Source organism: Somniosus microcephalus, chromosome 13 (genome assembly GCF_052327205.1).
Source record: "Somniosus microcephalus isolate GS21.2 chromosome 13, FLI_Smic_1.0, whole genome shotgun sequence".
Taxonomy (NCBI): domain Eukaryota; kingdom Metazoa; phylum Chordata; class Chondrichthyes; order Squaliformes; family Somniosidae; genus Somniosus; species Somniosus microcephalus.
This window is the reverse complement of record NC_140999.1, coordinates 182,595,821-182,607,206: the sequence shown is the minus strand read 5'-3', so window position 1 is coordinate 182,607,206 and position 11,386 is coordinate 182,595,821.

Sequence of the window (11,386 nt, the reverse complement as noted above, 5' to 3'; positions counted from 1 at the left end):
GATGAGAATTCTAAAATCGAGGTGTTGCCGGACGGAAGCCAATGTAGGTCAGAGAACACAGGGGTGATGGGTGAACGGCCTTTAGCACTGTATGTGAATATGTTTAAAGAAGGTTGTTAAGGGGTAATTTTCCAGGAAACCTAATCTAACAGGAGTGCATGTTAGAAATCTAGGCAAGTACAGTACTGCATACAATTTCTTGCCCATTAAATTTAAAGCACAATCATAAAATAACCTTTTAAACTCTTTGCACTGATTCCATCTCTATGGTTTTATAACTATTTGCACCATTAGCTTCTTGCTGTATTCATTTCCTTTTGTATTATAATTCTTGCAGATAAATTATTGGGATAAAAAGGTTATTGCTAACCTTACAGCGGGCTGCTCCCATTCATGGTATATATAGAGGTTTGGACTATAGGAGATGTAGATCTAATTAAAGAAACTGCCTTTTATTGTAAAGACTAAAAAAGAAAGTTGGGCAGATCCCAAATTGTGGCAATTAGCCACGGGTAATGAGTTCCATTAACGTGCAAAGGTGAAATAGCATACTCTTTGCAACCTTATCTTCCCCAACCTGGGCTATTGGCTCTGTCTCTAATGATGTGAAATTACTTCTTATTGTAGGAGCGAAGATACAACCTGCATGTTAATATAAGACGTAGGAGCAGGAGTAGGTCATTTGGCCCCTCGAGCCTGCTCCGCCATTCAATAAGATCATGGCTGATCTGAGCTTGGCCTCAACTCCACTTCCCTGCCCGCTCCCCATAACCCTCGACTCCCTTATCGTTCAAAAATCTGTCTCATCTCCACCTTGAATATATTCAGTGACTCCGCCTCCACAGCTCTCTGGGGAAGAGAATTCCAAAGATTCACGACCCTCTGAGAGAAGAAATTCCTCCTCATTTCCGATTTAAAAGGGCGACCCCTTTTTCTGAAATTATGCCCCTAGTTCTAGATTCCCCCACGAGGGGAAACATCCCTCTGCATCTACCCTGTCAAGCCCCCTCAGAATTTTATATGTTTCAATAAGATCCCCTGTCATTCTTCTAAATTGTTGCACCTGCACTACGCACGCATTGCATGCACTTCTGTAAAATGGGTAAAGTGAGGTCAGTCTATTTTCGAGCGTTCTGGGTGCATCTCCGATGATACACTGCATGGGCACTCACTGTGGTGAGCCTTTGCAATTTGCATTGAAGTCAGGGATCTTATGAGCCTAGTTCACAGCTTCTCCACATGCAGCCCCATTTAACTAGAAAAAAGTCCCAAAGCGCTTCACATTAGCGTAGCAAGACAAATATTGACACTGAGCCAAAGGAGACATTAGGACAGGTGACTAAAAGCTTGGTCACAGAGGTCATTTTTTTAGCATCTTAAAGGAAGAACGAGGTGGAGAGAAAGACAGAGGGCAGGATTTTCATTGGGCCATGGAGACGGGATTGGAGGCGTGTGGGGGGGTTAAAATCTCGAAATCAGGGGGCACGAACCCATCCCGCCCCCAACCCGCCTCCATGCCAGTTTCAAAGGAGGCGGGTACCCGACCCGCGCTGGGACCCGCCTCCCCGAGGCAGGAAGGGGATTGGTGCCAATTAACTGCCTGTTAACAGGCAGCTTTTAGCCTAATCCCTATTTTTATTGCTGAAGCGTGGGATTCCCGACGGCTCCAAACCACGCCAAGTTAGCGAGGCGGGCCGTCGGGCTGAAGGGCTTGGAGGGTTCGAGATGTCCGGTGTTCAGGTGAGTGATGGGTGCATGAGTGCAGAGGTAAGTGTGTTTGGTGTGTGTAAAGTGTTTAAAGAAGTTTTACTTACCTTTACTTACCTTTACAGCCTTCCTTCCTTCAGGTCTCGGGAGTCCCTCATCTCACTGGCACAGAAAGCAGAATGGCCGCGAGCTGTCAAAAGTTGCAGCATTCAGCTTTCTGTTCTGGAGTGATCTCTAAATCAGCCTGAGAGGAAGGAATTAACTTGGAGTACAGATTGTCAGTGTTTGACAGCTTCAAAGAGCTGTCAAATGCTGATAGTTCATCTGTCAAAGGCTTTTGACAGATGAAATGTCAATCTGTGACGTCACCTGTTGCCGGGTGACCCTTAATTGGCCTGCTGAGCCCGCTGGGCGGGTTCAACAAGGTCAATCAAGTGAAAATCGTGTGGGTTGGCCACAACTCGATGGAGGCGGGACTACAACCCAGAAAATTGTAGTCCCGCCTCCTACACGCCTCCAGAATCAAAATCCAGCCCAGAGAGGTTGAGGGGAAGGATTCCAGAGCTTAGGGCCTAGATGCCTGAAGGCACGGCCGCCAATGGTAGGACAAAGAGAGTGGGGAATGCACAGGAGTCCAGAATTGGAGGTACTCAGAGTTCTTGGAGGGTTCTAGGGCTGGGGGAGGTTACAGAGATAGGATGGGGACGAGGCCATTGGAGGAATTTGAACACGAGCATGAGAAATTTAAAGATTGACTCCCTGTATCCTTGCTGCTCACATTGGAGCGTGCTGAGCAGCTTGGTGATGTTGTAGGTCTTGGGCTTCTATGCCCAATTTTCCTGGGAATGTGTGTCCAATTCATCCAGTGCCCATAATTGTAATGGGCCAGAAATTGCTGAACGGGGCTTGCAGCCCCGTTTTTGCACTTACCCCGCGCTCCTGCTGATCAGCTCCAGGGACGCCTGCACTTGCTGAAACAGAAAGAAGAATCCCGGGCAGCGTATGACGTCACGCCGCCCAGGAGTGCAGCCAGCGCGAAGCCAGGAGCGTGCAGTGCAAGTGAGACACGCCCCTTGAGGTCTCAGTTTCACTGGACACGCCCCCAATGTTTCTGTCAAGCTGCTAAGCATTTTTACATGCAAAGCAGCAGTTTAAATAGGTTTTTGGAAGTTTTTTGAAGATTTTGGTAACTTTTATAAACTTTTTAAAATGTTTACATTATTTTGAGTAATCTGAAGTAGTTTTAAAGAGAATTAAAGCAATTTAAAGACTTTTAAAAGCCCTAAAAGAATTTTTTTAATTCCATTTATTTATTTAGCAATGTCGTCGTCATACGTGTCTTCACACTGTTCCCTTTGGGGAACTGTATGAAGTGGTGGAAGGATTTATGGCCATAATTAACGCTCATTCCGTGACCGTAACCATCTTTGAACCAGCCATTAGGGCGGTTAGTCCTATGGCGGGAGGGTTTTACGGGCTCCCACAAGCTATACAAGGAGGGGGGGCCACCCACACCCACGGACGCAAATATCCCACTGGATGTCAACCCAGAATTTAGAGCCGGAGCTCCGACTCCACTTGCCGGGACTGTCTGGAGCGGGGTTCGAAACCCTACCCTGATCTGGCCCAGCGGCGGGGATCCTGCCGCTATGACAAAGGCCCAATCCGATTAGCAACGTGAAATGGCAGCATAGGGCTCCAGTCACGGGGAGGGAAAAGGCGCAGGAAACGTATGGGTGTCACCTTTTGTGCGGAGTGGGCCTTTTGCGTAGCAGTAAGCATCCCCGCCGCTGGGCCAGAAGGAGTAGGGTTTTGAACCCCACTCCAGACAGTCCCGGCAAGTGGAGTCGGAGCTCCAACTTTAAATTCTGGGTGGACATCCAGCGGGATACTTGCGTCCGTGGGTGTTGGTGGCCCCCCCCCCCTCAGATGGGTTGTGGGAGCCCGTAAAACCCTCCCGCCATAGGACTAACCACCCTAATGGCTGGTTCAAAGATGGTTACGGTGACGGAATGAGCGTTAATCACGGCCATAAATCCTTCCACCACTTCATACAGTTCCCCAAAAGGAACAGTGTGAGGATACGTACGATGATGACCTCTTGCGCAATGCACCTCCTTGGACCCTCAGTCGCAGATGCGAGGGGACAAGTCGTGCAATTGTTAAATTTTTCATTTTATTGACATGTAAAATGTTGGCCCAGTAATTCCCTTCCAAATGCGCGAGTACGGTTGGGGTACTTACGCATCTGGCTGGATGAAATGCCGGTTTTCAGCATGCACAGTGCATGTGGGGAAAACCGGCATTTCCTGTCCTCTGAACGAAGGGGTTCAGAGGCAGAACGCGTGCGACTGCACAGGCAGCGCGTGCGCAGTATAATTCACCGCTTTCATTAATGCTTTCAGTGAGGTCAAGTCATTACAACTTACACATGAAAAAAGCATGGGTACAGTTGCTCCAGAGGCTGCGGAGGAAGATATTTATTATCGTGGAGCTTCTGAAAGTATGTATGTCTGTATATATTCCTTTGCGTGTTATGTATATATTCCTTTACTTATGTGTATGAATGTATTATTTAATTATGACTTTCAGAGAAAGTAACTTATTGGAAAATCATAATTAAAAACATACATTCATACACATTAGTAAAGGAATATAAAACATACATACATATACGTAAAGGAATATATGTGGACATACATACATAACTCATTCTCACATTCCATTCACACAGCCACAATTGCTCCTTCTACCTACCGTTCTGAAAACCCTTTAAAAAAAAAAAAAATTTTAACTTTAAAACTTACTTAAAATTTCTTAAAATAACTTCCCTCCCTTTCCCAAACAAAAATATTGCATTTCAGAAGCTCCGCGATAAAATATATCTTCCTCCGCAGCCAATGAACAACTTTACACTTGCTTTTTTTCAAGTGTAACTTCTAAGGACTTACCCTCACTGAATCCATCATTGAAATCCACAAAGTTCACTGCGCAAGCGCTGCCTGTGCAGTCGCACGCGCTGTGAATAGACCTCGGGTCTGGAAATGCCGGCGTTCCCCGCATGCGCTGTTCCTGCTGAACGCCGGCATTTCCAACAGCCAGATGCGTGAGTACCCCGACCGTACTCACGCTTCTGGCCGCGAATTTCTGGCCCATTATCTGCCCCACTGTGTGCAAATAGGGCTTGTAATTATCGTGTGCTAGCACACGTGCTAGGGTATGAAGCCAGAACCGAAGAATATCAATCCACAGAAGTTATACGAAGATTTTAAATACACTGGTCAGACCATACATAGAATACTGTGTTCAGTAAGGAAAGAAAGTAGGACCAGAGGATATTAATGGAAATTAGCGAAAAGTAAATTGAGAACTTATATAGAAAAACGTCCTCACTCAAACAGTATCAATGTTTGGAATAATACAGCAAGCAAGGTAACCAAAGTAAAAACACTGCGGTTGTTTAGTTAGACACCTTTAGGGGAAAATTAATGTGCTTGAGGGATAATCTGCAATGGGTCACAAGAATCTCTCACATCCCTAACTTTGTTATGTTCTTATATCCAAATACAGTAACTCCTGCACAAAATACACACACAAGAACATCTTTTATATTTAAAAAAATTGGATTATATTTCACTCAGAACAAATCAGACAGTAAGACATTTACAGTTAGATGTCACAGCATTTCTACAAATAACATTAACAATCACTGTGCAGCAACATCAAAGTAGAGACAAGATAGTGAATAAAGCAAGGAGCAGGGGAAGGCTGTAAGATGTGACTTTCTTATGCCTCTCTTTAGATTTTTATCACACTGCGTTTATTTAATGGGAAACACCGGGGAACTGATTTAAAATGCATTATCACTAACTATCTACAACCCTCTTCCACAGTGAGTGCAAAAATTAAGGCCCACCAATGTCTGAAATCACAAATTGGACCATTCCTTGTAAGTAGGGTCGGTGATTTGGTGCAGAGTGACGTCACACAAAATATCCCACTGAGCACGTGCAGTGGGCTTTGCTGCCTGAATATTGCAATTATGCATCAACAGTTCTTGAGGCAGTGAAAATTTTGAGCCGATGTGGGCAATAGCTAATCACTTTCTGTACGGGATTGTTTTGGGGTGCTTTGCTTGTGATTTTATTATCAGGAAAGGTTTGATTAAAATATCCCCACCCAACACCCCCCTCCCCCCCCCACATTTTTGCTAATTAACTGTGGGGCACGCGCCATTTAACTTATGTTCTCCCTTTGTGTGTCTCTGGTTTCCATGCATCACAGATAGAACTCGACCAATGCTGATTTATTACTGACTTCATGAAAGTTGAAGTTCTGCTGAGAACTACCTTTAGCAGCTTGGGTTACATGTGCATAAAATTCCTAGGGGTCCACGCTGATGTTTGGGTGACCGACCGGCAGCGAGTGCTGATTGGCCGCCTATTTGGCTGGCAAAGTGGCCGCCACCCCCCGCCATTTTAAGACCCCGGTGACTTAAGAAAACTACTAGGCACTTGGTCTAAGCGTTAAACAAAGCTTTAATCAACTGTTTTACAACATGGAGGTCTAGTTGTGTCCTTCACTAGTTCCTGTTAAGAATGTCCTGCGCAAGCTGGGCCCGTGCCCGAGTATTTATACTCTCCCTGGACAGCGCCACCCGCAGGTCGCTCAGTTGATTCATGTCACCCGGCCTCATTTAAATTTGGCAGGCGCGCTGTGGGGCGCCAAACAGGCATCTCAATGCATCTCGCTTGATTGAGGCTTTAAGATCGGGCCGGGGTAGCCGCCAGCAAGATAGGTGGGGGGGGGGGGTGGGGAGGGTGGCAATTGTGGAGAGCGGGGGTCCCGGGGTGGCAACAGCCCGGATTATTTCTGTGGATCCCCCCCCCCCGAGCTTCACTCCTGCTCCTTTGGGGTCCACAACGGTAATTCGGCACTCAGCGTTTGGCAGGTCTCTTCAGTTCCTTCGCCTGTGGAACTGCCAGTTCTGACCTAAGATGGCAATCCGGGTCCTAGTTACTTCATAGGACCCCGATTTCCATAGTAAAATGGGCCTATTGCCTGAAACAGGCAGGCGCTTTGGACACCCGGTGGTAGGTCCTTTTCAAAATGGAGTTGGCCGCATGGCCAGTGGCAACAGGGCGGTAAGACTACCCACCCCATTTTGAAGCTGTTAATGCCTCTTTAGCGCCAGGCGAAGGCAGTGAAAATCATCCCCCTATAGTCTAGAAATTACTGTCGGTGATATTAGGGGGGAAAACAGCTCATGTGTTTGTATGGCAGTCCTCTGTCCTCTGTTTTAATTTAAGTGGGCTGGTTCTGCTGCTAAATATCAGACAAAGGAACTTAATTTAAACGCTTTAAGCATTCATCATCTACTATCGTCAACATTGATTTCTAGATCTATACATATACAAAGTCATTCGCCAATTTAAAATAAATGAGCTGATGACTTTATTAGACTGGTGAACACAGGAATTGTCTAGGAAAGGTTAACCAGTCTGTGAAGAGTAGCATTCAGTTGATTTTCAGCCCTAAAAAGATGCCTAACAAAGGCACGTAATGACTCATCTTCCAGCTTTACCTCTCTCTCCGTGCTCCATGAGATGGAAAAAAATCATGAGCAACGTCGACCTTCTCGTTCACGAAGACTTGAGGGATACCTTACTACAGCTGTACAAGGTGCTGGTGAGACCGCATCTGGAGTATTGTGTACAGTTTTGGTCGCCCCATCTGCGGAAGGATGTTCTTGCCATGGAAAGAGTGCAACGGCGATTCACCAGGCTGATACCTGGAATGGCGGGAATGACCTACGAAGAGAGATTAAATAGTTTGGGCTTGTACTCACTGGAGTTTAGAAGATTGAGAGGGGATCTCATCGAAACATATAAAATTATGGCAGGCCTGGACAGGCTGAATTCAGAGAGAATGTTTCCAATGGCCGGGGAGCACAGAACCAGGGGCCACAGTCTAAAAATAGCGGGCAAATCATTTAAAACAGAGATGAGGAAGAATTTCTTCACTCAAAGAGTGGTGAGCCTGTGGAATTCCCTGCCACAGAGGGCTGTGAAGGCTAATTCAATAAATATTTTCAAGAGAGAATTGGATATATTTCTGAAGGCTAAGGGGATTAAGGGTTACGGAGAAAAGGCGGGGACGGGGTACTGAACTGGTAAGATCAGCTATGATCTCAGACGAAGATCAGCCATGATCTCATTGAATGGCGGAGCAGGCTCGAAGGGCCGAATGGCCTACTCCTGTTCCTATCTCTATGTTTCTATGTTTCTAAACCCACCACGAAAACGCTTAAAATCGCGCCGGCCATTCTGGGAAACAGCAGCCAATATTCACGCAGCTGGTATGGACCCACTATCCAGATGGACGGAATCGTGGGACGCATGCACTGTAAAGAACCAACACCTCATCACTGACCCAACAGCAGAGGTCCCTGGCTTCGACCTCCCTCGAAGTATCCTCAAACCAAGCGCTCGGTAGTCTTTTTACATCAAGGAGGACATAGACAAACTGGTGAAATGGGCAGACACATGGCAGATGCAATTTAATGCAGATAAGTGTGAAGTGAAGCACCTTGGGAGAAAAACCATGGAGAGGCAGAATAATCTAAATGGTACTATTTTGAGGGGGTGCAAGAACAGAGGGACCTGGGGGTGCATAATCAGAAATCTTTGTAGGCAGCAGGGCAAGTTGATAAAGTGGTTAAGAAAGCATATGGAATACTTGGCTTTGTAAATAGGGGCACTGAATACAAAAATAAGGAAGTCATGCTAAACCTTTAAAAATTAGCCCTCAGCTGGAGTAACGTGTACAATTCTCGGCACCACACTTTAGGAAGGATGTCAAGGCCCTGTAGAGGGTATAAAGGAGATTTACCAGGATAAGACCAGGGATGAGGGACTTCAGTTATGTGGAGAGATTGGAGAAGCTGGGATTGTGCTCCTTAGAGCAGAGCAGGTTAAGGGGAGACCTAATAGAGGTATTCAAAATTATGAGGGGTTTTGATAGACCAACTAGGGAGAAACTGTGTCCTCTGGCAAGTGGGTTGGTAACCAGAGGTCATAAACTTAAAAATAATTGGTAAAAAAATCAGAGGGGAAATGAGGAGGGTTTTTTTCCACACAGAGGGTTGTTAAGTTCTGGAACGCACTACCGGAAAGTGGAGGAATCAGATTCCACGGGAACTTTTAAAAGGCAATTGGACATGTACTTGAAGATGACAAATGTGCACTGAAAAAGCTGGGGTGTGGGATTAAATTCGACAACTCCTTGAAAGAGCCGGCACAGGCATGATTCTATGATTAGGTGCACCTCAGGTCTATCCATTCAGGCGCAGAGATCGTTCCCTGTGACCCTGCCCATCCGTTTCTGGGCACAAACAAATTTCTAGGTCAATGGCCCAGAACTTTGGGTCTCCACGGGTGAGTACGCATGGGGTACTCACCCGTAGGCCCAATGGAAGTGCCGGTTTCCTGCATGCACTGCACATGCGTGGGAAACCGGCACTTCCGTTCCCCTGAAAGAAGGGGTTCAGAGGTCGAACGCGTGCGCAGGAGAGGCAGCGCGTGCGCATCGAACTTACGTTTTTTTTACAGGTTTCTCTGGGAGGGTAAGTCTGCAGAAGTTACACATTTAAAAAGCAGGCGTAAGGCCTGCTTTTTACAAGGTAAGTGGTGAATTAATTAAAATTAAAACATTTTTCCACAGGTTTATTATTTTTAAATACTTTAAAGAAAGGTAAGTTTATTTTTAGCCCCGTTAGAAAATTAAATTATTTTTTTCAAAAATTTAAATTATTATTTAAAATAGTTATTTCATGTAATTTATGGTTTATTTAAAAAATGTGATGTTTTAAAAAAAATTATTTGAAGATTTAGTGATGTTTTGGGGCCCGTAGTATTTCTAAGTTTTGACAGCCCTTCCTGTCAAACTTATGAATGGGCATTTCCCTGCTCCGATTGGCTCCCCATGGCTCACGTTATCCCAGGGGACGCATCGAACTAACTGCGCCCCTGGAATACGCAAGCACTGCGCGCCAGCAGTTGGAGCAGGCCCAGGATCGGAATTCCACGGGGGCCCACAGCTCAACGGCCGGCACGCTAGGTAAGTGCAGGTCGGGGGCTTACACCCGTGGGAAGCCCCCGACCCAAATTTCTGGACCATTGTGTTATCTGAGTCCTTCCTTTCACTTCTACCTGTGAACATAGACTTGAGATTTGTGAAAGAGATGAAGGAAGGTGAGAACTGGCTTCAGGGCAGCTCCAATTAGGAAGGCAAGTAATTAGGAAGGCAAATGGAGTGTTGGCCTTTATTGCAAAGGGAATGGAGTATAAAAGTAGGGAAGTCCTGTTACAACTGTACAGGGCGTTGTGAGACCACACCTGGAGTACTGCGTACAGTTTTGGTCTCCTTATTTAAGGAAGGATATACTTGCATTGGAGGCAGTTCAGAGAAGGTTCACGAGGTTGATTCCGGAGATGAAGGGGTTGTCTTATGAAGAAAGGTTGAGCAGGTTGGGTCTATACTCGTTGGAGTTTAGAAGAATGAGAAGGGATCTTATTGAAACATATAAGATTCTGAAGGGGCTTGACAGGGTAGATGCAGAGAGGATGTTTCCCCTCGTGGGGGAATCTAGAACTAGGGGGCATAATTTCAGAATAAGGGGGCACCCATTTAAATCAGAAATGAGGAGGAATTTCTTCTCTCAGAGGGTCGTGAATCTGTGGAATTCTCTTCCCCAGAGAGCTGTGGAGGCGGAGTCATTGAATATATTTAAGGTGGAGATAGACAGATTTTTGAATGGTAAGGGAGTCAAGGGTTATGGGGAGTGGGCAGGGAAGTGGAGTTGAGGCCAAGATCAGATTAGCCATGATCTTATTGAATGGGGGAGCAGGCTCGAGGGGCCAAATGGCCGACTCCTGCTCCTACATCTTATGTACTTATGTCCTCCAGAGCTTGTCTAATCCTGAAAAATGACACTGTAGGCTGGGATTGCAACTTTCCCAATGTGCAGCGTGGTCTTCCAGGGTCAGCCTTGGCTCAGTGGTAGCACTTTTATCTGAGTCACAAGGTTGTGGGTTCAAACTCCGCTCCAGAGACTGAGCGCATAATCGAGGCTGTCACTTCATTATTGAGGGATCGCTGCGCTGTTGGAGGAGATGTCTTTCAGAAGAGATGTTAAACAGCTTCTCTCAGGAGGAGGTTCTGTGGCGCTATTCAAAGATGAAAAAGGAAGTTCTCCCGGTGTCCTTCCCAACATTTAGCCCTCAACCAAAACCATCAAGAGCAAATTATCTGGCCATTATCATTTTGGTGTTTGTGGGACCTTGCTGCATGCAAATGGACTGCCGCGTTTCCCTACAGCAGTGACTACACTTCGAAAGTACTGGCTGTGAAGCATTTTGGGATAGCTTGAGGAATTGAAAAGCACTACTTAAATACAGGTTCTTTCTTTCTGGAGTGACACTCAGGTTGGTTAGAATTCAGATTCACTGTTGTAATTAATGGATCATCTTCAGGTCATCTAGAATGCTTCCCTGTAATTGGCATCAACAGAGAAGCCTAACGGGTGGGGAAATCCTACTGGAGAATTTTCATGCTAGCAGAAAAATGAATTAAAAAAAAAAAAATTAGATAATTGAAATGTGAGTTTATCATTTTCTTA